Consider the following 25,044-nt stretch of genomic DNA (forward strand, 5'->3'; position numbering starts at 1 on the left):
GCATTGGTGGTTCAGTGGTAGAATTCTAGCCTGCCACGCGGGAGACCCGGGTCCGATTCCCGGCCAATGCATTCAATGACTCCTTTTGTTTTGGTAGTTGTTTAAAGCCTTTCCGTCACCTTTCAGAACCTTCACTCTAAAAATGCCTTTTGGCTTTCTTGACGTTTCAATTTTTCTTAGTGTTTGTGTAATTGTTTTTCTATGCATATGGAAAAGATTCCACTTATGGCCCATCTGAAATTTTGGTTGGGTAATAAAATGATTTATAGGTTAATGTGATACAAGTCTCTCACTGCTGAGAGTCCTCCTTCTGATGCACAATATCATTCATAGCAAACATCGGTCATGGAAGAGTTTTCTCAAGTTCTTGCAAAATGGTTTCTTCCTGTTGGTGATGAATACACCTCTTCTTTGTGTAACCCCTAAAATTACAAATCACTTGGGAATGGAATCGTGCCAAGCTCGATGACAGACAGGATTCAGTAATACTCATTATTGGTCTGATCTTTGACATATTGTGAAGATGAAGGCAGGAAGTGTGACAATAAGGATTAGATCCAAAGCACTGAAAATGTCTTTTTCATTGGCATTCATTATTAAAAGCGTAGTGTATGTACGATAAATCCATCATAGTTTTCAGTATATTAACAGAAAATTAATAAAAATGCTTCTTTTCAAGCAATGGTGGTTCAGTATGTATGATAAAGTCATCATAGTTTCCAGTATTCGAACGGAAAAAAAAGGGTAAAAAAAAATGCTTTTTTTCAAGCATTAGTGTTTAATTATGCATGACAAAGCCATCATAGTTTCCAGAATGGCAACGGAAAATTGCACAAAATGTTTGTTTTCATGCATTGGTGGTTCAGTGGTAGAATTCTCGCCTGCCACGCGTGAGACCCGGGTCCGATTCCCGGCCAATGCATTCAATGGCTTCTTTTGTTTTGGTAGTTGTTTAAAGCCTTTCCGTCACCTTTCAGAACCTTCACTCTAAAAATGCCTTTTGGCTTTCTTGACGTTTCAATTTTTCTTAGTGTTTGTGTAATTGTTTTTCTATGCATATGGAAAAGATTCCACTTATGGCCCATCTGAAATTTTGGTTGGGTAATAAAATGATTTATAGGTTAATGTGATACAAGTCTCTCACTGCTGAGAGTCCTCCTTCTGATGCACAATATCATTCATAGCAAACATCGGTCATGGAAGAGTTTTCTCAAGTTCTTGCAAAATGGATTCTTCTTGTTGGTGATGAAGACACCTCTTCTTTGTGTAACCCCTAAAATTACAAAGCACTAGGGAATGGAATCGTGCCAAGCTCGATGACAGACAGGATTCAGTAATACTCATTATTGGTCTGATCTTTGACATATTGTGAAGATGAAAGCAGGAAGTGTGACAATAAGGATTAGACCCAAAGCACTGAAAATGTCTTTTTCATTCGCATTCATTATTAAAAGCATAGTGTATGTACAATAAATCCATCGTAGTTTCCAGTATTTTAACAGAAAATTAATAAAAATAATTGTTTTCAAGAAAGGGTGGTTCATTATGTATGATAAAATCATTATAGTTTCCAGTATTCGAATGGAAAATTGGGTAAAAAAATGCTTCTTTTCATGCATTAGTGTTTATTTATGCGTGACATAGCCATCATAATTTCCAAAATTGCAACGGAAAATTGCACAAAATGCTTATTTTCAAGTATTGGATGCTCAGTGGTAGGATTTTGCCTGTGACGCGGGAGACACGGGTCCGATTCCCGGCCAATGCATTCAATGACTCCTTTTGCTTTGGTAGTTGTTTAAAGCCTTTCCGTCACCTTTCGGAACCTTCACTCTAAAAATGCCTTTTGACTTTCTTACCGTTTCAAATTTTCTTATTGTTTGTCTAATTGCTTTTCTAGGCATATGGAAAAGATTCCACTTATGGCCCATCTGAAATTTTGGTTGGGTAATAAAATGATTTATAGGTTACTGTGATGCAAGTCTGTCAGTGCTGTGAGCCCTCCTTCTGATGGACAATATCATTCATAACAAACATCGGTCATGGAAGAGTTTTCTCAAGTTCTTGAAAAATGGTTTCTTCCTGTTGGTGATGAAGACACCTCTTCTTTGTGTAACCCCTAAAATTACAAAGCACTTGGGAATGGAATTGTGCCAAGCTCGATGACAGACAGGATTCAGTAATACTCATTATTGGTCTGATCTTTGACACATTGTGAAGATGAATGCAGGAAGTGTGACAATAAGGATTAGATCCAAAGCACTGAAAATGTCTTTTTCATTGGCATTCATTATTAAAAGCGTAGTGTATGTATGATAAATCCATCGCAGTTTCCAGTATTTTAACAGAAAATTAATAAAAATGCTTGTTTTCAAGCAATTGTGGTTCAGTATGTATGATAAAGTCATCATAGTTTCCAGTATTCGAACAGAAAAAAAGGGTACAAAAAATGCTTCTTTTCAAGCATTAGTGTTTAATTATGCTTGACAAAGCCATCATACTTTCCAGAATGGCAACGGAAAATTGCACAAAATTCTTGTTTTCAAGCATTGTTGGTTCAGTGGTAGAATTCTGGCCTGCCACTCGGGACACCCGGGTCAGATTCCTGGCCAATGCATTCAATGACTCCTTTTGTTTTGGTAGTTGTTTAAAGCCTTTCCGTCACATTTCAGAACCTTCACTCTAAAAATGCCTTTTGACTTTCTTGACGTTTCACTTTTTCTTAGTGTATATCTAATTGTTTTTCTATGCATATGGAAAAAATTCCACTTATGGCCCATCTGAAATTTTGGTTGGGTAATAAAATGATTTATAGGTTACTGTGATGCAAGTCTGTCAGTGCTGAGAGCCCTCCTTCTGATGCACAATATCAGTCATAGCAAACATCGGTCAAGGAAGAGTTTTCTCAAATTCTTGCAAAATGGATTCTTCCTGTTGGTGATGAAGACACGTGTTCTTTGTGTAACCCCTAAAATCGCAAAGCACTTGGGAATGGAATCGTGCCAATTTCGATGACAGACAGGATTCAGTAATACTAATTATTGGTCTGATCTTTGACACACTGTCAACACGAAGGCAGGAAGTGTGCCAATAAGGATTAGACCAAAAGCACTGAAAATGTCTTTTTGATTGGCATTCATTATTAAAAGCGTAGTGTATGTACGATAAATCCATCGTAGTTTCCAGTATTTGAGCAGAAAATTATTAAAAATTCTTGTTTTCAAGCACGGGTGGTTCAGTACATATGATAAAATCATCATAGTTTCGAGAACTCGAACGGAAAATTGGGTAAAAAAATGCTTCTTTTCAAGCATTAGTGTTTAATTATGCATGAGAAAACCATCATAGTTTCCAAAATTGCAACGGAAAATTGCACAAAATGCTTATTTTTAAGCATTGGTGGTTCAGTATGTATGATAAAGTCATCATAGTTTCCAGAATGGCAACGGAAAATTGCACAAAATGATGGTTTTCATGCATTGCTGGTTCAGTGGTAGAATTCTGGCCTGCCATGCGGGATAGCCGGGTCCGATTCCCGGCCAATGCATTCAATGACTCCTTTTGTTTTGTTAGTTGTTTAAAGCCTTTCCGTCACCTTTCAGAACCTTCACTCTAAAAATGCCTTTTGGCTTTCTTGACGTTTCAATTTTTCTTAGTGTTTGTGTAATTGTTTTTCTATGCATATGGAAAAGATTCCACTTATGGCCCGTCTGAAATTTTGGTTGGGTAAGAAAATGATTTATAGGTTACTGTGATGCAAGTCTGTCAGTGCTGAGAGCCCTCCTTCTGATGAACAATATCATTCATAGCAAACATCGGTCATGGAAGAGTTTTCTCAAGTTCTTGCAAAATGGTTTCTTCCTGTTGGTGATGAAGACACCTCTTCTTTGTGTAACCCCTAAAATTACAAATCACTTGGGAATGGAATCGTGCCAAGCTCGATGACAGACAGGATTCAGTAATACTCATTATTGGTCTGATCTTTGACATATTGTGAAGATGAAGGCAGGAAGTGTGACAATAAGGATTAGATCCAAAGCACTGAAAATGTCTTTTTCATTGGCATTCATTATTAATTGCGTAGTGTATGTACGATAAATCCATCATAGTTTCCAGTATATTAACAGAAAATTAATAAAAATGCTTCTTTTCAAGCAATGGTGGTTCAGTATGTATGATAAAGTCATCATAGTTTCCAGTATTCGAACGGAAAAAAAGGGTAAAAAAAAATGCTTTTTTTCAAGCATTAGTGTTTAATTATGCATGACAAAGCCATCATAGTTTCCAGAATGGCAACGGAAAATTGCACAAAATGCTTATTTTCATGCATTGGTGGTTCAGTGGTAGAATTCTTGCCTGCCACGCGGGAGACCCGGGTCCGATTCCCGGCCAATGCATTCAATGACTCCTTTTGCTTTGGTAGTTGTTTAAAGCCTTTCCGTCACCTTTCAGAACCTTCACTCTAAAAATGCCTTTTGACTTTATTGACGTTTCAAATTTTCTTATTGTTTCTCTAATTGCTTTTCTATGCATATGGAAAAGATTCCACTTATGGCCCATCTGAAATTTTGGTTGGGTAATAAAATGATTTATAGGTTAATGTGATGCAAGTCTCTCAGTGCTGAGAGCCCTCCTTCTGATGCACAATATCATTCATAGCAAACATCGGTCATGGAAGAGATTTCTAAAGTTCTTGCAAAATGGATTCTTCCTGTTGGTGATGAAGACACCTGTTCTTTGTGTAACCCCTAAAATCGCAAAGCACTTGGGAATGGAATCATGCCAAACTCGATGACAGACAGGATTCAGTTATACTCATTATTGGTCTGTTCTTTGACACATTGTGAAGATGAAGGCAGGAAGTGTGACAATAAGGATTAGACCCAAAGCACTGAAAATGTCTTTTTCATTCGCATTCATTATTAAAAGCATAGTGTATGTACAATAAATCCATCGTAGTTTCCAGTATTTTAACAGAAAATTAATAAAAATAATTGTTTTCAAGAAAGGGTGGTTCATTATGTATGATAAAATCATTATAGTTTCCAGTATTCGAATGGAAAATTGGGTAAAAAAATGCTTCTTTTCATGCATTAGTGTTTATTTATGCGTGACATAGCCATCATAATTTCCAAAATTGCAACGGAAAATTGCACAAAATGCTTATTTTCAAGTATTGGATGCTCAGTGGTAGGATTTTGCCTGTGACGCGGGAGACACGGGTCCGATTCCCGGCCAATGCATTCAATGACTCCTTTTGCTTTGGTAGTTGTTTAAAGCCTTTCCGTCACCTTTCGGAACCTTCACTCTAAAAATGCCTTTTGACTTTCTTACCGTTTCAAATTTTCTTATTGTTTGTCTAATTGCTTTTCTAGGCATATGGAAAAGATTCCACTTATGGCCCATCTGAAATTTTGGTTGGGTAATAAAATGATTTATAGGTTACTGTGATGCAAGTCTGTCAGTGCTGTGAGCCCTCCTTCTGATGGACAATATCATTCATAACAAACATCGGTCATGGAAGAGTTTTCTCAAGTTCTTGAAAAATGGTTTCTTCCTGTTGGTGATGAAGACACCTCTTCTTTGTGTAACCCCTAAAATTACAAAGCACTTGGGAATGGAATTGTGCCAAGCTCGATGACAGACAGGATTCAGTAATACTCATTATTGGTCTGATCTTTGACACATTGTGAAGATGAAGGCAGGAAGTGTGACAATAAGGATTAGATCCAAAGCACTGAAAATGTCTTTTTCATTGGCATTCATTATTAAAAGCGTAGTGTATGTATGATAAATCCATCACAGTTTCCAGTATTTTAACAGAAAATTAATAAAAATGCTTGTTTTCAAGCAATGGTGGTTCAGTATGTATGATAAAGTCATCATAGTTTCCAGTATTCGAACAGAAAAAAAGGGTACAAAAAATGCTTCTTTTCAAGCATTAGTGTTTAATTATGCTTGACAAAGCCATCATACTTTCCAGAATGGCAACGGAAAATTGCACAAAATTCTTGTTTTCAAGCATTGTTGGTTCAGTGGTAGAATTCTGGCCTGCCACTCGGGACACCCGGGTCAGATTCCTGGCCAATGCATTCAATGACTCCTTTTGTTTTGGTAGTTGTTTAAAGCCTTTCCGTCACATTTCAGAACCTTCACTCTAAAAATGCCTTTTGACTTTCTTGACGTTTCACTTTTTCTTAGTGTATATCTAATTGTTTTTCTATGCATATGGAAAAAATTCCACTTATGGCCCATCTGAAATTTTGGTTGGGTAATAAAATGATTTATAGGTTACTGTGATGCAAGTCTGTCAGTGCTGAGAGCCCTCCTTCTGATGCACAATATCAGTCATAGCAAACATCGGTCAAGGAAGAGTTTTCTCAAATTCTTGCAAAATGGATTCTTCCTGTTGGTGATGAAGACACGTGTTCTTTGTGTAACCCCTAAAATCGCAAAGCACTTGGGAATGGAATCGTGCCAATTTCGATGACAGACAGGATTCAGTAATACTAATTATTGGTCTGATCTTTGACACACTGTGAACACGAAGGCAGGAAGTGTGCCAATAAGGATTAGACCAAAAGCACTGAAAATGTCTTTTTGATTGGCATTCATTATTAAAAGCGTAGTGTATGTACGATAAATCCATCGTAGTTTCCAGTATTTGAGCAGAAAATTATTAAAAATTCTTGTTTTCAAGCACGGGTGGTTCAGTATATATGATAAAATCATCATAGTTTCGAGAACTCGAACGGAAAATTGGGTAAAAAAATGCTTCTTTTCAAGCATTAGTGTTTAATTATGCATGAGAAAACCATCATAGTTTCCAAAATTGCATCGGAAAATTGCACAAAATGCTTATTTTTAAGCATTGGTGGTTCAGTATGTATGATAAAGTCATCATAGTTTCCAGAATGGCAACGGAAAATTGCACAAAATGCTTGTTTTCATGCATTGGTGGTTCAGTGGTAGAATTCTCGCCTGCCACGCGTGAGACCCGGGTCCGATTCCCGGCCAATGCATTTAATGGCTTCTTTTGTTTTGGTAGTTGTTTAAAGCCTTTCCGTCACCTTTCAGAACCTTCACTCTAAAAATGCCTTTTGGCTTTCTTGACGTTTCAATTTTTCTTAGTGTTTGTCTAATTGTTTTTCTATGCATATGGAAAAGATTCCACTTATGGCCCATCTGAAATTTTGGTTGGGTAATAAAATGATTTATAGGTTACTGTGATGCAAGTCTCTCAGTGCTGAGAGCCCTCCTTCTGATGCACAATATCATTCATAGCAAACATCGGTCATGGAAGAGTTTTCTCAAGTTCTTGCAAAATGGTTTCTTCCTGTTGGTGATGAAGACACCTCTTCTTTGTGTAACCCCTAAAATTACAAATTACTTGGGAATGGAATCGTGCCAAGCTCGATGACAGACAGGATTCAGTAATACTCATTATTGGTCTGATCTTTGACATATTGTGAAGATGTAGGCAGGAAGTGTGACAATAAGGATTAGATCCAAAGTACTGAAAATGTCTTTTTCATTGGCATTCATTATTAAAAGCGTAGTGTATGTACGATAAATCCATCATAGTTTCCAGTATATTAACAGAAAATTAATAAAAATGCTTCTTTTCAAGCAATGGTGGTTCAGTATGTATGATAAAGTCATCATAGTTTCCAGTATTCGAACGGAAAAAAAAGGGTAAAAAAAAATGCTTTTTTTCAAGCATTAGTGTTTAATTATGCATGACAAAGCCATCATAGTTTACAGAATGGCAACGGAAAATTGCACAAAATGCTTATTTTCATGCATTGGTGGTTCAGTGGTAGAATTCTTGCCTGCCACGCAGAAGACCCGGGTCCGATTCCCGGCCAATGCATTCAATGGCTTCTTTTGTTTTGGTAGTTGTTTAAAGCCTTTCCGTCACCTTTCAGAACCTTCACTCAAAAAATGCCTTTTGGCTTTCTTGACGTTTCAATTTTTCTTGGTGTTTGTGTAATTGTTTTTCTATGCATATGGAAAAGATTCCACTTATGGCCCATCTGAAATTTTGGTTGGGTAAGAAAATGATTTATAGGTTACTGTGATGCAAGTCTGTCAGTGCTGAGAGCCCTCCTTCTGATGAACAATATCATTCATAGCAAACATCGGTCATGGAAGAGTTTTCTCAAGTTCTTGCAAAATGGTTTCTTCCTGTTGGTGATGAAGACACCTCTTCTTTGTGTAACCCCTAAAATTACAAATCACTTGGGAATGGAATCATGCCAAGCTCGATGACAGACAGGATTCACTAATACTCATTATTGGTCTGATCTTTGACATATTGTGAAGATGAAGGCAGGAAGTGTGACAATAAGGATTAGATCCAAAGCACTGAAAATGTCTTTTTCATTGGCATTCATTATTAAAAGCGTAGTGTATGTACGATAAATCCATCATAGTTTCCAGCATATTAACAGAAAATTAATAAAAATGCTTCTTTTCAAGCAATGGTGGTTCAGTATGTATGATAAAGTCATCATAGTTTCCAGTATTCGAAGGGAAAAAAAAGGGTAAAAAAAAATGCTTTTTTTCAAGCATTAGTGTTTAATTATGCATGACAAAGCCATCATAGTTTCCAGAATGGCAACGGAAAATTGCACAAAATGATTATTTTCATGCATTGGTGGTTCAGTGGTAGAATTCTCGCCTGCCACGCGTGAGACCCGGGTCCGATTCCCGGCCAATGCATTTAATGGCTTCTTTTGTTTTGGTAGTTGTTTAAAGCCTTTCCGTCACCTTTCAGAACCTTCACTCTAAAAATGCCTTTTGGCTTTCTTGACGTTTCAATTTTTCTTAGTGTTTGTCTAATTGTTTATCTATGCATATGGAAAAGATTCCACTTATGGCCCGTCTGAAATTTTGGTTGGGTAATAAAATGATTTATAGGTTACTGAGATGCAAGTCTGTCAGTGCTGAGAGCCCTCCTTCTGATGAACAATATCATTCATAGCAAACATCGGTCATGGAAGAGTTTTCTCAAGTTCTTGCAAAATGGTTTCTTCCTGTTGGTGATGAAGACACCTCTTCTTTGTGTAACCCCTAAAATTACAAAGCACTAGGGAATGGAATCGTGCCAAGCTCGATGACAGACAGGATTCAGTAATACTCATTATTGGTCTGATCTTTGACATATTGTGAAGATGAAGGCAAGAAGTGTGACAATAAGTATTAGATCCAAAGCACTGAAAATGTCTTTTTCATTGGCATTCATTATTAAAAGCGTAGTGTATGTACGATAAATCCATCATAGTTTCCAGCATATTAACAGAAAATTAATAAAAATGCTTCTTTTCAAGCAATGGTGGTTCAGTATGTATGATAAAGTCATCATAGTTTCCAGTATTTGAACGGAAAAAAAAGGGTAAAAAAAAATGCTTTTTTTCAAGCATTAGTGTTTAATTATGCATGACAAAGCCATCATAGTTTCCAGAATGGCAACGGAAAATTGCACAAAATGCTTGTTTTCATGCATTGGTGGTTCAGTGGTAGAATTCTAGCCTGCCACGCGGGAGACCCGGGTCTGATTCCCGGCCAATGCATTCAATGGCTTCTTTTGTTTTGGTAGTTGTTTAAAGCCTTTCCGTCACCTTTCAGAACCTTCACTCTAAAAATGCCTTTTGGCTTTCTTGACGTTTCAATTTTTCTTAGTGTTTGTGTAATTGTTTTTCTATGCATATGGAAAAGATTCCACTTATGGCCCGTCTGAAATTTTGGTTGGGTAAAAAAATGATTTATAGGTTACTGTGATGCAAGTCTCTCAGTGCTGAGAGCGCTCCTTCTGATGAACAATATCATTCATAGCAAACATCGGTCATGGAAGAGTTTTCTCAAGTTCTTGCAAAATGGTTTCTTCCTGTTGGTGATGAAGACACCTCTTCTTTGTGTAACCCCTAAAATTACAAATCACTTGGGAATGGAATCATGCCAAGCTCGATGACAGACAGGATTCAGTAATACTCATTATTGGTCTGATCTTTGACATATTGTGAAGATGAAGGCAGGAAGTGTGACAATAAGGATTAGATCCAAAGCACTGAAAATGTCTTTTTCATTGGCATTCATTATTAAAAGCGTAGTGTATGTACGATAAATCCATCATAGTTTCCAGTATATTAACAGAAAATTAATAAAAATGCTTCTTTTCAAGCAATGGTGGTTCAGTATGTATGATAAAGTCATCATAGTTTCCAGTATTCGAACGGAAAAAAAAGGGTAAAAAAAAAATGCTTTTTTTCAAGCATTAGTGTTTAATTATGCATGACAAAGCCATCATAGTTTCCAGAATGGCAACGGAAAATTGCACAAAATGCTTATTTTAATGCATTGGTGGTTCAGTGGTAGAATTCTTGCCTGCCACGCGGGAGACCCGGGTCCGGTTCCCGGCCAATGCATTCAATGACTCCTTTTGTTTTGGTAGTTGTTTAAAGCCTTTCCGTCACCTTTCAGAACCTTCACTCTAAAAATGCCTTTTGGCTTTCTTGACGTTTCAATTTTTCTTAGTGTTTGTGTAATTGTTTTTCTATGCATGTGGAAAAGATTCCACTTATGGCCCGTCTGAAATTTTGGTTGGGTAAGAAAATGATTTATAGGTTACTGTGATGCAAGTCTGTCAGTGCTGAGAGCCCTCCTTCTGATGAACAATATCATTCATAGCAAACATCGGTCATGGAAGAGTTTTCTCAAGTTCTTGCAAAATGGTTTCTTCCTGTTGGTGATGAAGACACCTCTTCTTTGTGTAACCCCTAAAATTACAAATCACTTGGGAATGGAATCATGCCAAGCTCGATGACAGACAGGATTCAGTAATACTCATTATTGGTCTGATCTTTGACATATTGTGAAGATGAAGGCAGGAAGTGTGACAATAAGGATTAGATCCAAAGCACTGAAAATGTCTTTTTCATTGGCATTCATTATTAAAAGCTTAGTGTATGTACGATAAATCCATCATAGTTTCCAGTATATTAACAGAAAATTAATAAAAATGCTTCTTTTCAAGCAATGGTGGTTCAGTATGTATGATAAAGTCATCATAGTTTCCAGTAATCGAACGGAAAAAAAAGGGTAAAAAAAAATGCTTTTTTTCAAGCATTAGTGTTTAATTATGCATGACAAAGCCATCATAGTTTCCAGAATGGCAACGGAAAATTGCACAAAATGCTTATTTTCATGCATTGGTGGTTCAGTGGGAGAATTCTCGCCTGCCACGCGGGAGACCCGGGGTCTGATTCCCGGCCAATGCATTCAATGACTCCTTTTGTTTTGGTAGTTGTTTAAAGCCTTTCCGTCACCTTTCAGAACCTTCGCTCTAAAAATGCCTTTTGGCTTTCTTGACGTTTCAATTTTTCTTAGTGTTTGTGTAATTGTTTTTCTATGCATGTGGAAAAGATTCCACTTATGGCCCGTCTGAAATTTTGGTTGGGTAAGAAAATGATTTATAGGTTACTGTGATGCAAGTCTGTCAGTGCTGAGAGCCCTCCTTCTGATGAACAATATCATTCATAGCAAACATCGGTCATGGAAGAGTTTTCTCAAGTTCTTGCAAAATGGTTTCTTCCTGTTGGTGATGAAGACACCTCTTCTTTGTGTAACCCCTAAAATTACAAATCACTTGGGAATGGAATCATGCCAAGCTCGATGACAGACAGGATTCAGTAATACTCATTATTGGTCTGATCTTTGACATATTGTGAAGATGAAGGCAGGAAGTGTGACAATAAGGATTAGATCCAAAGCACTGAAAATGTCTTTTTCATTGGCATTCATTATTAAAAGCGTAGTGTATGTACGATAAATCCATCATAGTTTCCAGTATATTAACAGAAAATTAATAAAAATGCTTCTTTTCAAGCAATGGTGGTTCAGTATGTATGATAAAGTCATCATAGTTTCCAGTATTCGAACGGAAAAAAAAGGGTAAAAAAAAAATGCTTTTTTTCAAGCATTAGTGTTTAATTATGCATGACAAAGCCATCATAGTTTCCAGAATGGCAACGGAAAATTGCACAAAATGCTTATTTTAATGCATTGGTGGTTCAGTGGTAGAATTCTTGCCTGCCACGCGGGAGACCCGGGTCCGGTTCCCGGCCAATGCATTCAATGACTCCTTTTGTTTTGGTAGTTGTTTAAAGCCTTTCCGTCACCTTTCAGAACCTTCACTCTAAAAATGCCTTTTGGCTTTCTTGACGTTTCAATTTTTCTTAGTGTTTGTGTAATTGTTTTTCTATGCATGTGGAAAAGATTCCACTTATGGCCCGTCTGAAATTTTGGTTGGGTAAGAAAATGATTTATAGGTTACTGTGATGCAAGTCTGTCAGTGCTGAGAGCCCTCCTTCTGATGAACAATATCATTCATAGCAAACATCGGTCATGGAAGAGTTTTCTCAAGTTCTTGCAAAATGGTTTCTTCCTGTTGGTGATGAAGACACCTCTTCTTTGTGTAACCCCTAAAATTACAAATCACTTGGGAATGGAATCATGCCAAGCTCGATGACAGACAGGATTCAGTAATACTCATTATTGGTCTGATCTTTGACATATTGTGAAGATGAAGGCAGGAAGTGTGACAATAAGGATTAGATCCAAAGCACTGAAAATGTCTTTTTCATTGGCATTCATTATTAAAAGCTTAGTGTATGTACGATAAATCCATCATAGTTTCCAGTATATTAACAGAAAATTAATAAAAATGCTTCTTTTCAAGCAATGGTGGTTCAGTATGTATGATAAAGTCATCATAGTTTCCAGTAATCGAACGGAAAAAAAAGGGTAAAAAAAAATGCTTTTTTTCAAGCATTAGTGTTTAATTATGCATGACAAAGCCATCATAGTTTCCAGAATGGCAACGGAAAATTGCACAAAATGCTTATTTTCATGCATTGGTGGTTCAGTGGGAGAATTCTCGCCTGCCACGCGGGAGACCCGGGGTCTGATTCCCGGCCAATGCATTCAATGACTCCTTTTGTTTTGGTAGTTGTTTAAAGCCTTTCCGTCACCTTTCAGAACCTTCGCTCTAAAAATGCCTTTTGGCTTTCTTGACGTTTCAATTTTTCTTAGTGTTTGTGTAATTGTTTTTCTATGCATGTGGAAAAGATTCCACTTATGGCCCGTCTGAAATTTTGGTTGGGTAAGAAAATGATTTATAGGTTACTGTGATGCAAGTCTGTCAGTGCTGAGAGCCCTCCTTCTGATGAACAATATCATTCATAGCAAACATCGGTCATGGAAGAGTTTTCTCAAGTTCTTGCAAAATGGTTTCTTCCTGTTGGTGATGAAGACACCTCTTCTTTGTGTAACCCCTAAAATTACAAATCACTTGGGAATGGAATCATGCCAAGCTCGATGACAGACAGGATTCAGTAATACTCATTATTGGTCTGATCTTTGACATATTGTGAAGATGAAGGCAGGAAGTGTGACAATAAGGATTAGATCCAAAGCACTGAAAATGTCTTTTTCATTGGCATTCATTATTAAAAGCGTAGTGTATGTACGATAAATCCATCATAGTTTCCAGTATATTAACAGAAAATTAATAAAAATGCTTCTTTTCAAGCAATGGTGGTTCAGTATGTATGATAAAGTCATCATAGTTTCCAGTAATCGAACGGAAAAAAAAGGGTAAAAAAAAATGCTTTTTTTCAAGCATTAGTGTTTAATTATGCATGACAAAGCCATCATAGTTTCCAGAATGGCAACGGAAAATTGCACAAAATGCTTGTTTTCATGCATTGGTGGTTCAGTGGTAGAATTCTCGCCTGCCACGCGGGAGACCCGGGTCCGATTCCCGGCCAATGCATTCAATGGCTTCTTTTGTTTTGGTAGTTGTTTAAAGCCTTTCCGTCACCTTTCAGAACCTTCACTCTAAAAATGCCTTTTGGCTTTCTTGACGTTTCAATTTTTCTTAGTGTTTGTGTAATTGTTTTTCTATGCATATGGAAAAGATTCCACTTATGGCCCGTCTGAAATTTTGGTTGGGTAAGAAAATGATTTATAGGTTACTGTGATGCAAGTTTGTCAGTGCTGAGAGCCCTCCTTCTGATGAACAATATCATTCATAGCAAACATCGGTCATGGAAGAGTTTTCTCAAGTTCTTGCAAAATGGTTTCTTCCTGTTGGTGATGAAGACACCTCTTCTTTGTGTAACCCCTAAAATTACAAAGCACTAGGGAATGGAATCGTGCCAAGCTCGATGACAGACAGGATTCAGTAATACTCATTATTGGTCTGATCTTTGACATATTGTGAAGATGAAGGCAAGAAGTGTGACAATAAGTATTAGATCCAAAGCACTGAAAATGTCTTTTTCATTGGCATTCATTATTAAAAGCGTAGTGTATGTACGATAAATCCATCATAGTTTCCAGCATATTAACAGAAAATTAATAAAAATGCTTCTTTTCAAGCAATGGTGGTTCAGTATGTATGATAAAGTCATCATAGTTTCCAGTATTCGAACGGAAAAAAAAGGGTAAAAAAAAATGCTTTTTTTCAAGCATTAGTGTTTAATTATGCATGACAAAGCCATCATAGTTTCCAGAATGGCAACGGAAAATTGCACAAAATGCTTGTTTTCATGCATTGGTGGTTCAGTGGTAGAATTCTCGCCTGCCACGCGGGAGGCCCGGGTCCGATTCCCGGCCAATGCATTCAATGACTCCTTTTGTTTTGGTAGTTGTTTAAAGCCTTTCCGTCACCTTTCAGAACCTTCACTCTAAAAATGCCTTTTGGCTTTCTTGACGTTTCAATTTTTCTTAGTGTTTGTGTAATTGTTTTTCTATGCATATGGAAAAGATTCCACTTATGGCCCATCTGAAATTTTGGTTGGGTAATAAAATGATTTATAGGTTAATGTGATGCAAGTCTCTCACTGCTGAGAGTCCTCCTTCTGATGCACAATATCATTCATAGCAAACATCGGTCATGGAAGAGTTTTCTCAAGTTCTTGCAAAATGGTTTCTTCCTGTTGGTGATGAATACACCTCTTCTTTGTGTAACCCCTAAAATTACAAATCACTTGGGAATGGAATCGTGCCAAGCTCGATGACAGACAGGATTCAGTAATACTCATTATTGGTCTGATCTTTGACATATTGTGAAGATGAAGGCAGGAAGTGTGACAATAAGGATTAGATCCAAAGCACTGAAAATGTCTTTTTCATTGGCATTCATTATTAAAAGTGTAGTGTATGTACGATAAATCCATCATAGTTTCCAGTATATTAACAGAAAATTAATAAAAATGCTTCTTTTCAAGCAATGGTGGTTCAGTATGTATGATAAAGTCATCATAGTTTCCAGTATTCGAACGGAAAAAAAAGGGTAAAAAAAAAATGCTTTTTTTCAAGCATTAGTGTTTAATTATGCATGACAAAGCCATCATAGTTTCCAGAATGGCAACGGAAAATTGCACAAAATGCTTGTTTTCATGCATTGGTGGTTCAGTGGTAGAATTCTCGCCTGCCACACGTGAGACCCGCGTCCGATTCCCGGCCAATGCATTTAATGGCTTCTTTTGTTTTGGTAGTTGTTTAAAGCCTTTCCGTCACCTTTCAGAACCTTCACTCTAAAAATGCCTTTTGGCTTTCTTGACGTTTCAATTTTTCTTAATGTTTGTCTAATTGTTTTTCTATGCATATGGAAAAGATTCCACTTACGGCCCATCTGAAATTTTGGTTGGGTAAGAAAATGATTTATAGGTTACTGTGATGCAAGTCTCTCAGTGCTGAGAGCCCTCCTTCTGATGCACAATATCATTCATAGCAAACATCGGTCATGGAAGAGTTTTCTCAAGTTCTTGCAAAATGGTTTCTTCCTGTTGGTGATGAAGACACCTCTTCTTTGTGTAACCCCTAAAATTACAAATTACTTGGGAATGGAATCATGCCAAGCTCGATGACAGACAGGATTCAGTAATACTCGTTATTGGTCTGATCTTTGACATATTGTGAAGATGTAGGCAGGAAGTGTGACAATAAGGATTAGATCCAAAGTACTGAAAATGTCTTTTTCATTGGCATTCATTATTAAAAGCGTAGTGTATGTACGATAAATCCATCATAGTTTCCAGTATATTAACAGAAAATTAATAAAAATGCTTCTTTTCAAGCAATGGTGGTTCAGTATGTATGATAAAGTCATCATAGTTTCCAGTATTCGAACGGAAAAAAAAGGGTAAAAAAAAATGCTTTTTTTCAAGCATTAGTGTTTAATTATGCATGACAAAGCCATCATAGTTTCCAGAATGGCAACGGAAAATTGCACAAAATGCTTGTTTTCATGCATTGGTGGTTCAGTGGTAGAATTCTCGCCTGCCATGCGGGAGACCCGGGTCCGATTCCCGGCCAATGCATTCAATGGCTTCTTTTGTTTTGGTAGTTGTTTAAAGCCTTTCCGTCACCTTTCAGAACCTTCACTCTAAAAATGCCTTTTGGCTTTCTTGACGTTTCAATTTTTCTTAGTGTTTGTGTAATTGTTTTTCTATGCATATGGAAAAGATTCCACTTATGGCCCGTCTGAAATTTTGGTTGGGTAAGAAAATGATTTATAGGTTACTGTGATGCAAGTCTGTCAGTGCTGAGAGCCCTCCTTCTGATGAACAATATCATTCATAGCAAACATCGGTCATGGAAGAGTTTTCTCAAGTTCTTGCAAAATGGTTTCTTCCTGTTGGTGATGAATACACCTCTTCTTTGTGTAACCCCTAAAATTACAAATCACTTGGGAATGGAATCGTGCCAAGCTCGATGACAGACAGGATTCAGTAATACTCATTATTGGTCTGATCTTTGACATATTGTGAAGATGTAGGCAGGAAGTGTGACAATAAGGATTAGATCCAAAGTACTGAAAATGTCTTTTTCATTGGCATTCATTATTAAAAGCGTAGTGTATGTACGATAAATCCATCATAGTTTCCAGTATATTAACAGAAAATTAATAAAAATGCTTCTTTTCAAGCAATGGTGGTTCAGTATGTATGATAAAGTCATCATAGTTTCCAGTATTCGAACGGAAAAAAAAGGGTAAAAAAAAATGCTTTTTTTCAAGCATTAGTGTTTAATTATGCATGACAAAGCCATCATAGTTTCCAGAATGGCAACGGAAAATTGCACAAAATGCTTATTTTCATGCATTGGTGGTTCAGTGGGAGAATTCTCGCCTGCCACGCGGGAGACCCGGGGTCTGATTCCCGGCCAATGCATTCAATGACTCCTTTTGTTTTGGTAGTTGTTTAAAGCCTTTCCGTCACCTTTCAGAACCTTCACTCTAAAAATGCCTTTTGGCTTTCTTGACGTTTCAATTTTTCTTAGTGTTTGTGTAATTGTTTTTCTATTCATATGGAAAAGATTCCACTTATGGCCCGTCTGAAATTTTGGTTGGGTAAGAAAATGATTTATAGGTTAATGTGATACAAGTCTCTCACTGCTGAGAGTCCTCCTTCTGATGCACAATATCATTCATAGCAAACATCGGTCATGGAAGAGTTTTCTCAAGTTCTTGCAAAATGGTTTCTTCCTGTTGGTGATGAATACACCTCTTCTTTGTGTAACCCCTAAAATTACAAATCACTTGGGAATGGAATCGTGCCAAGCTTGATGACAGACAGGATTCAGTAATACTCATTATTGGTCTGATCTTTGACATATTGTGAAGATGAAGGCAGGAAGTGTGACAATAAGGATTAGATCCAAAGCACTGAAAATGTCTTTTTCATTGGCATTCATTATTAAAAGCGTAGTGTATGTACGATAAATCCATCATAGTTTCCAGTATATTAACAGAAAATTAATAAAAATGCTTCTTTTCAAGCTATGGTGGTTCAGTATGTATGATAAAGTCATCATAGTTTCCAGTATTCGAACGGAAAAAAAAGGGTAAAAAAAAAATGCTTTTTTTCAAGCATTAGTGTTTAATTATGCATGACAAAGCCATCATAGTTTCCAGAATGGCAACGGAAAATTGCACAAAATGCTTGTTTTCATGCATTGGTGGTTCAGTGGTAGAATTCTCGCCTGCCACGCGTGAGACCCGCGTCCGATTCCCGGCCAATGCATTTAATGGCTTCTTTTGTTTTGGTAGTTGTTTAAAGCCTTTCCGTCACCTTTCAGAACCTTCACTCTAAAAATGCCTTTTGGCTTTCTTGACGTTTCAATTTTTCTTAATGTTTGTCTAATTGTTTTTCTATGCATATGGAAAAGATTCCACTTACGGCCCATCTGAAATTTTGGTTGGGTAAGAAAATGATTTATAGGTTACTGTGATGCAAGTCTCTCAGTGCTGAGAGCCCTCCTTCTGATGCACAATATCATTCATAGCAAACATCGGTCATGGAAGAGTTTTCTCAAGTTCTTGCAAAATGGTTTCTTCCTGTTGGTGATGAAGACACCTCTTCTTTGTGTAACCCCTAAAATTACAAATTACTTGGGAATGGAATCATGCCAAGCTCGATGACAGACAGGATTCAGTAATACTCGTTATTGGTCTGATCTTTGACATATTGTGAAGATGTAGGCAGGAAGTGTGACAATAAGGATTAGATCCAAAGTACTGAAAATGTCTTTTTCATTGGCATTCATTATTAAAAGCGTAGTGTATGTACGATAAATCCATCATAGTTTCCAGTATATTAACAGAAAATTAATAAAAATGCTTCTTTTCAAGCAATGGTGGTTCAGTATGTATGATAAAGTCATCATAGTTTCCAGTATTCGAACGGAAAAAAAAGGGTAAAAAAAAATGCTTTTTTTCAAGCATTAGTGTTTAATTATGCATGACAAAGCCATCATAGTTTCCAGAATGGCAACGGAAAATTGCACAAAATGCTTGTTTTCATGCATTGGTGGTTCAGTGGTAGAATTCTCGCCTGCCATGCGGGAGACCCGGGTCCGATTCCCGGCCAATGCATTCAATGGCTTCTTTTGTATTGGTAGTTGTTTAAAGCCTTTCCGTCACCTTTCAGAACCTTCACTCTAAAAATGCCTTTTGGCTTTCTTGACGTTTCAATTTTTCTTAGTGTTTGTCTAATTGTTTTTCTATGCATATGGAAAAGATTCCACTTATGGCCCATCTGAAATTTTGGTTGGGTAAATAAAATGATTTATAGGTTACTGTGATGCAAGTCTCTCAGTGCTGAGAGCTCTCCTTCTGATGCACAATATCATTCATAGCAAACATCGGTCATGGAAGAGTTTTCTCAAGTTCTTACAAAATGGTTTCTTCCTGTTGGTGATGAAGACACCTCTTCTTTGTGTAACCCCTAAAATTACAAATTACTTGGGAATGGAATCGTGTCAAGCTCGATGACAGACAGGATTCAGTAATACTCATTATTGGTCTGATCTTTGACATATTGTGAAGATGTAGGCAGGAAGTGTGACAATAAGGATTAGATCCAAAGTACTGAAAATGTCTTTTTCATTGGCATTCATTATTAAAAGCGTAGTGTATGTACGATAAATCCATCATAGTTTCCAGTATATTAACAGAAAATTAATAAAAATGCTTCTTTTCAAGCAATGGTGGTTCATTATGTATGATAAAGTCATCATAGTTTCCAGTAATCGAACGGAAAAAAAAGGGTAAAAAAAAATGCTTTTTTTCAAGCATTAGTGTTTAATTATGCATGACAAAGCCATCATAGTTTCCAGAATGGCAACGGAAAATTGCACAAAATGCTTGTTTTCATGGATTGGTGGTTCAGTGGTAGAATTCTCGCCTGCCACGCGGGAGACCCGGGTCCGATTCCCGGCCAATGCATTCAATGGCTTCTTTTGTTTTGGTAGTTGTTTAAAGCCTTTCCGTCACCTTTCAGAACCTTCACTCTAAAAATGCCTTTTGGCTTTCTTGACGTTTCAATTTTTCTTAGTCTTTGTGTAATTGTTTTTCTATGCATATGGAAAAGATTCCACTTATGGCCCGTCTGAAATTTTGGTTGGGTAAGAAAATGATTTATAGGTTACTGTGATGCAAGTCTGTCAGTGCTGAGAGCGCTCCTTCTGATGAACAATATCATTCATAGCAAACATCGGTCATGGAAGAGTTTTCTCAAGTTCTTGCAAAATGGTTTCTTCCTGTTGGTGATGAAGACACCTCTTCTTTGTGTAACCCCTAAAATTACAAATCACTTGGGAATGGAATCATGCCAAGCTCGATGACAGACAGGATTCAGTAATACTCATTATTGGTCTGATCTTTGACATATTGTGAAGATGAAGGCAGGAAGTGTGACAATAAGGATTAGATCCAAAGCACTGAAAATGTCTTTTTCATTGGCATTCATTATTAAAAGCGTAGTGTATGTACGATAAATCCATCATAGTTTCCAGTATATTAACAGAAAATTAATAAAAATGCTTCTTTTCAAGCAATGGTGGTTCAGTATGTATGATAAAGTCATCATAGTTTCCAGTATTCGAACGGAAAAAAAAGGGTAAAAAGAAAATGCTTTTTTTCAAGCATTAGTGTTTAATTATGCATGACAAAGCCATCATAGTTTCCAGAATGGCAACGGAAAATTGCACAAAATGCTTATTTTAATGCATTGGTGGTTCAGTGGTAGAATTCTTTCCTGCCACGCGGGAGACCCGGGTCCGGTTCCCGGCCAATGCATTCAATGACTCCTTTTGTTTTGGTAGTTGTTTAAAGCCTTTCCGTCACCTTTCAGAACCTTCACTCTAAAAATGCCTTTTGGCTTTCTTGACGTTTCAATTTTTCTTAGTGTTTGTGTAATTGTTTTTCTATGCATATGGAAAAGATTCCACTTATGGCCCGTCTGAAATTTTGGTTGGGTAAGAAAATGATTTATAGGTTACTGTGATGCAAGTCTGTCAGTGCTGAGAGCGCTCCTTCTGATGAACAATATCATTCATAGCAAACATCGGTCATGGAAGAGTTTTCTCAAGTTCTTGCAAAATGGTTTCTTCCTGTTGGTGATGAAGACACCTCTTCTTTGTGTAACCCCTAAAATTACAAATCACTTGGGAATGGAATCATGCCAAGCTCGATGACAGACAGGATTCAGTAATACTCATTATTGGTCTGATCTTTGACATATTGTGAAGATGAAGGCAGGAAGTGTGACAATAAGGATTAGATCCAAAGCACTGAAAATGTCTTTTTCATTGGCATTCATTATTAAAAGCGTAGTGTATGTACGATAAATCCATCATAGTTTCCAGTATATTAACAGAAAATTAATAAAAATGCTTCTTTTCAAGCAATGGTGGTTCAGTATGTATGATAAAGTCATCATAGTTTCCAGTATTCGAACGGAAAAAAAAGGGTAAAAAGAAAATGCTTTTTTTCAAGCATTAGTGTTTAATTATGCATGACAAAGCCATCATAGTTTCCAGAATGGCAACGGAAAATTGCACAAAATGCTTATTTTAATGCATTGGTGGTTCAGTGGTAGAATTCTTTCCTGCCACGCGGGAGACCCGGGTCCGGTTCCCGGCCAATGCATTCAATGACTCCTTTTGTTTTGGTAGTTGTTTAAAGCCTTTCCGTCACCTTTCAGAACCTTCACTCTAAAAATGCCTTTTGGCTTTCTTGACGTTTCAATTTTTCTTAGTGTTTGTGTAATTGTTTTTCTATGCATATGGAAAAGATTCCACTTATGGCCCGTCTGAAATTTTGGTTGGGTAAGAAAATGATTTATAGGTTACTGTGATGCAAGTCTCTCAGTGCTGAGAGCTCTCCTTCTGATGCACAATATCATTCATAGCAAACATCGGTCATGGAAGAGTTTTCTCAAGTTCTTACAAAATGGTTTCTTCCTGTTGGTGATGAAGACACCTCTTCTTTGTGTAACCCCTAAAATTACAAATTACTTGGGAATGGAATCGTGTCAAGCTCGATGACAGACAGGATTCAGTAATACTCATTATTGGTCTGATCTTTGACATATTGTGAAGATGTAGGCAGGAAGTGTGACAATAAGGATTAGATCCAAAGTACTGAAAATGTCTTTTTCATTGGCATTCATTATTAAAAGCGTAGTGTATGTACGATAAATCCATCATAGTTTCCAGTATATTAACAGAAAATTAATAAAAATGCTTCTTTTCAAGCAATGGTGGTTCAGTATGTATGATAAAGTCATCATAGTTTCCAGTAATCGAACGGAAAAAAAAGGGTAAAAAAAAATGCTTTTTTTCAAGCATTAGTGTTTAATTATGCATGACAAAGCCATCATAGTTTCCAGAATGGCAACGGAAAATTGCACAAAATGCTTGTTTTCATGCATTGGTGGTTCAGTGGTAGAATTCTCGCCTGCCACGCGGGAGACCCGGGTCCGATTCCCGGCCAATGCATTCAATGGCTTCTTTTGTTTTGGTAGTTGTTTAAAGCCTTTCCGTCACCTTTCAGAACCTTCACTCTAAAAATGCCTTTTGGCTTTCTTGACGTTTCAATTTTTCTTAGTGTTTGTGTAATTGTTTTTCTATGCATATGGAAAAGATTCCACTTATGGCCCGTCTGAAATTTTGGTTGGGTAAGAAAATGATTTATAGGTTACTGTGATGCAAGTCTGTCAGTGCTGAGAGCGCTCCTTCTGATGAACAATATCATTCATAGCAAACATCGGTCATGGAAGAGTTTTCTCAAGTTCTTGCAAAATGGTTTCTTCCTGTTGGTGATGAAGACACCTCTTCTTTGTGTAACCCCTAAAATTACAAATCACTTGGGAATGGAATCATGCCAAGCTCGATGACAGACAGGATTCAGTAATACTCATTATTGGTCTGATCTTTGACATATTGTGAAGATGAAGGCAGGAAGTGTGACAATAAGGATTAGATCCAAAGCACTGAAAATGTCTTTTTCATTGGCATTCATTATTAAAAGCGTAGTGTATGTACGATAAATCCATCATAGTTTCCAGTATATTAACAGAAAATTAATAAAAATGCTTCTTTTCAAGCAATGGTGGTTCAGTATGTATGATAAAGTCATCATAGTTTCCAGTATTCGAACGGAAAAAAAAGGGTAAAAAAAAAATGCTTTTTTTCAAGCATTAGTGTTTAATTATGCATGACAAAGCCATCATAGTTTCCAGAATGGCAACGGAAAATTGCACAAAATGCTTGTTTTCATGCATTGGTGGTTCAGTGGTAGAATTCTCGCCTGCCACGCGTGAGACCCGCGTCCGATTCCCGGCCAATGCATTTAATGGCTTCTTTTGTTTTGGTAGTTGTTTAAAGCCTTTCCGTCACCATTCAGAACCTTCACTCTAAAAATGCCTTTTGGCTTTCTTGACGTTTCAATTTTTCTTAATGTTTGTCTAATTGTTTTTCTATGCATATGGAAAAGATTCCACTTACGGCCCATCTGAAATTTTGGTTGGGTAAGAAAATGATTTATAGGTTACTGTGATGCAAGTCTCTCAGTGCTGAGAGCCCTCCTTCTGATGCACAATATCATTCATAGCAAACATCGGTCATGGAAGAGTTTTCTCAAGTTCTTGCAAAATGGTTTCTTCCTGTTGGTGATGAAGACACCTCTTCTTTGTGTAACCCCTAAAATTACAAATTACTTGGGAATGGAATCATGCCAAGCTCGATGACAGACAGGATTCAGTAATACTCGTTATTGGTCTGATCTTTGACATATTGTGAAGATGTAGGCAGGAAGTGTGACAATAAGGATTAGATCCAAAGTACTGAAAATGTCTTTTTCATTGGCATTCATTATTAAAAGCGTAGTGTATGTACGATAAATCCATCATAGTTTCCAGTATATTAACAGAAAATTAATAAAAATGCTTCTTTTCAAGCAATGGTGGTTCAGTATGTATGATAAAGTCATCATAGTTTCCAGTATTCGAACGGAAAAAAAAGGGTAAAAAAAAATGCTTTTTTTCAAGCATTAGTGTTTAATTATGCATGACAAAGCCATCATAGTTTCCAGAATGGCAACGGAAAATTGCACAAAATGCTTGTTTTCATGCATTGGTGGTTCAGTGGTAGAATTCTCGCCTGCCATGCGGGAGACCCGGGTCCGATTCCCGGCCAATGCATTCAATGGCTTCTTTTGTTTTGGTAGTTGTTTAAAGCCTTTCCGTCACCTTTCAGAACCTTCACTCTAAAAATGCCTTTTGGCTTTCTTGACGTTTCAATTTTTCTTAGTGTTTGTGTAATTGTTTTTCTATGCATATGGAAAAGATTCCACTTATGGCCCGTCTGAAATTTTGGTTGGGTAAGAAAATGATTTATAGGTTACTGTGATGCAAGTCTGTCAGTGCTGAGAGCCCTCCTTCTGATGAACAATATCATTCATAGCAAACATCGGTCATGGAAGAGTTTTCTCAAGTTCTTGCAAAATGGTTTCTTCCTGTTGGTGATGAAGACACCTCTTCTTTGTGTAACCCCTAAAATTACAAAGCACTAGGGAATGGAATCGTGCCAAGCTCGATGACAGACAGGATTCAGTAATACTCATTATTGGTCTGATCTTTGACATATTGTGAAGATGAAGGCAAGAAGTGTGACAATAAGTATTAGATCCAAAGCACTGAAAATGTCTTTTTCATTGGCATTCATTATTAAAAGCGTAGTGTATGTACGATAAATCCATCATAGTTTCCAGCATATTAACAGAAAATTAATATAAATGCTTCTTTTCAAGCAATGGTGGTTCAGTATGTATGATAAAGTCATCATAGTTTCCAGTATTCGAACGGAAAAAAAAGGGTAAAAAAAAATGCTTTTTTTCAAGCATTAGTGTTTAATTATGCATGACAAAGCCATCATAGTTTCCAGAATGGCAACGGAAAATTGCACAAAATGCTTGTTTTCATGCATTGGTGGTTCAGTGGTAGAATTCTCGCCTGCCACACGGGAGGCCCGGGTCCGATTCCCGGCCAATGCATTCAATGACTCCTTTTGTTTTGGTAGTTGTTTAAAGCCTTTCCGTCACCTTTCAGAACCTTCACTCTAAAAATGCCTTTTGGCTTTCTTGACGTTTCAATTTTTCTTAGTGTTTGTGTAATTGTTTTTCTATGCATATGG

At 37.0% G+C, this 25,044-nt stretch overlaps 22 non-coding genes across 22 annotated transcripts; all 22 read left to right on the forward strand.

The window, feature by feature from the left end:
• trnag-gcc (transfer RNA glycine (anticodon GCC)) lies at positions 1-71 on the forward strand. Its single transcript has one exon. It is a non-coding gene; the product is annotated as a tRNA-Gly (tRNA).
• A 780-nt stretch (positions 72-851) lies between these two features.
• trnag-gcc (transfer RNA glycine (anticodon GCC)) lies at positions 852-922 on the forward strand. The gene has a single exon. It is a non-coding gene; the product is annotated as a tRNA-Gly (tRNA).
• A 3,404-nt stretch (positions 923-4,326) lies between these two features.
• On the forward strand, positions 4,327-4,397 carry trnag-gcc (transfer RNA glycine (anticodon GCC)). The gene has a single exon. It is a non-coding gene; the product is annotated as a tRNA-Gly (tRNA).
• Positions 4,398-6,951: 2,554 nt separating this feature from the next.
• trnag-gcc (transfer RNA glycine (anticodon GCC)) lies at positions 6,952-7,022 on the forward strand. Its single transcript has one exon. It is a non-coding gene; the product is annotated as a tRNA-Gly (tRNA).
• A 780-nt stretch (positions 7,023-7,802) lies between these two features.
• trnag-gcc (transfer RNA glycine (anticodon GCC)) lies at positions 7,803-7,873 on the forward strand. Its single transcript has one exon. It is a non-coding gene; the product is annotated as a tRNA-Gly (tRNA).
• Positions 7,874-8,653: 780 nt separating this feature from the next.
• trnag-gcc (transfer RNA glycine (anticodon GCC)) lies at positions 8,654-8,724 on the forward strand. Its single transcript has one exon. It is a non-coding gene; the product is annotated as a tRNA-Gly (tRNA).
• A 780-nt stretch (positions 8,725-9,504) lies between these two features.
• trnag-gcc (transfer RNA glycine (anticodon GCC)) lies at positions 9,505-9,575 on the forward strand. Its single transcript has one exon. It is a non-coding gene; the product is annotated as a tRNA-Gly (tRNA).
• Positions 9,576-10,356: 781 nt separating this feature from the next.
• Positions 10,357-10,427, forward strand: trnag-gcc (transfer RNA glycine (anticodon GCC)). The gene has a single exon. It is a non-coding gene; the product is annotated as a tRNA-Gly (tRNA).
• A 780-nt stretch (positions 10,428-11,207) lies between these two features.
• trnag-gcc (transfer RNA glycine (anticodon GCC)) lies at positions 11,208-11,279 on the forward strand. Its single transcript has one exon. It is a non-coding gene; the product is annotated as a tRNA-Gly (tRNA).
• Positions 11,280-12,060: 781 nt separating this feature from the next.
• trnag-gcc (transfer RNA glycine (anticodon GCC)) lies at positions 12,061-12,131 on the forward strand. The gene has a single exon. It is a non-coding gene; the product is annotated as a tRNA-Gly (tRNA).
• A 780-nt stretch (positions 12,132-12,911) lies between these two features.
• On the forward strand, positions 12,912-12,983 carry trnag-gcc (transfer RNA glycine (anticodon GCC)). The gene has a single exon. It is a non-coding gene; the product is annotated as a tRNA-Gly (tRNA).
• Positions 12,984-13,763: 780 nt separating this feature from the next.
• Positions 13,764-13,834, forward strand: trnas-gcu (transfer RNA serine (anticodon GCU)). Its single transcript has one exon. It is a non-coding gene; the product is annotated as a tRNA-Gly (tRNA).
• A 780-nt stretch (positions 13,835-14,614) lies between these two features.
• trnag-gcc (transfer RNA glycine (anticodon GCC)) lies at positions 14,615-14,685 on the forward strand. Its single transcript has one exon. It is a non-coding gene; the product is annotated as a tRNA-Gly (tRNA).
• A 1,632-nt stretch (positions 14,686-16,317) lies between these two features.
• Positions 16,318-16,388, forward strand: trnag-gcc (transfer RNA glycine (anticodon GCC)). Its single transcript has one exon. It is a non-coding gene; the product is annotated as a tRNA-Gly (tRNA).
• Positions 16,389-17,168: 780 nt separating this feature from the next.
• trnag-gcc (transfer RNA glycine (anticodon GCC)) lies at positions 17,169-17,240 on the forward strand. Its single transcript has one exon. It is a non-coding gene; the product is annotated as a tRNA-Gly (tRNA).
• Positions 17,241-18,021: 781 nt separating this feature from the next.
• On the forward strand, positions 18,022-18,092 carry trnag-gcc (transfer RNA glycine (anticodon GCC)). The gene has a single exon. It is a non-coding gene; the product is annotated as a tRNA-Gly (tRNA).
• A 780-nt stretch (positions 18,093-18,872) lies between these two features.
• Positions 18,873-18,943, forward strand: trnag-gcc (transfer RNA glycine (anticodon GCC)). The gene has a single exon. It is a non-coding gene; the product is annotated as a tRNA-Gly (tRNA).
• Positions 18,944-19,724: 781 nt separating this feature from the next.
• trnag-gcc (transfer RNA glycine (anticodon GCC)) lies at positions 19,725-19,795 on the forward strand. The gene has a single exon. It is a non-coding gene; the product is annotated as a tRNA-Gly (tRNA).
• A 2,484-nt stretch (positions 19,796-22,279) lies between these two features.
• trnag-gcc (transfer RNA glycine (anticodon GCC)) lies at positions 22,280-22,350 on the forward strand. The gene has a single exon. It is a non-coding gene; the product is annotated as a tRNA-Gly (tRNA).
• Positions 22,351-23,131: 781 nt separating this feature from the next.
• trnag-gcc (transfer RNA glycine (anticodon GCC)) lies at positions 23,132-23,202 on the forward strand. The gene has a single exon. It is a non-coding gene; the product is annotated as a tRNA-Gly (tRNA).
• A 780-nt stretch (positions 23,203-23,982) lies between these two features.
• trnag-gcc (transfer RNA glycine (anticodon GCC)) lies at positions 23,983-24,053 on the forward strand. The gene has a single exon. It is a non-coding gene; the product is annotated as a tRNA-Gly (tRNA).
• Positions 24,054-24,833: 780 nt separating this feature from the next.
• trnag-gcc (transfer RNA glycine (anticodon GCC)) lies at positions 24,834-24,904 on the forward strand. The gene has a single exon. It is a non-coding gene; the product is annotated as a tRNA-Gly (tRNA).
• The last annotated feature ends 140 nt before the right edge of the window (positions 24,905-25,044 follow it).

Source organism: Electrophorus electricus, chromosome 11 (assembly GCF_041902795.1).
Source record: "Electrophorus electricus isolate QZ-2024a chromosome 11, ASM4190279v1, whole genome shotgun sequence".
Lineage (NCBI taxonomy): Eukaryota > Metazoa > Chordata > Actinopteri > Gymnotiformes > Gymnotidae > Electrophorus > Electrophorus electricus.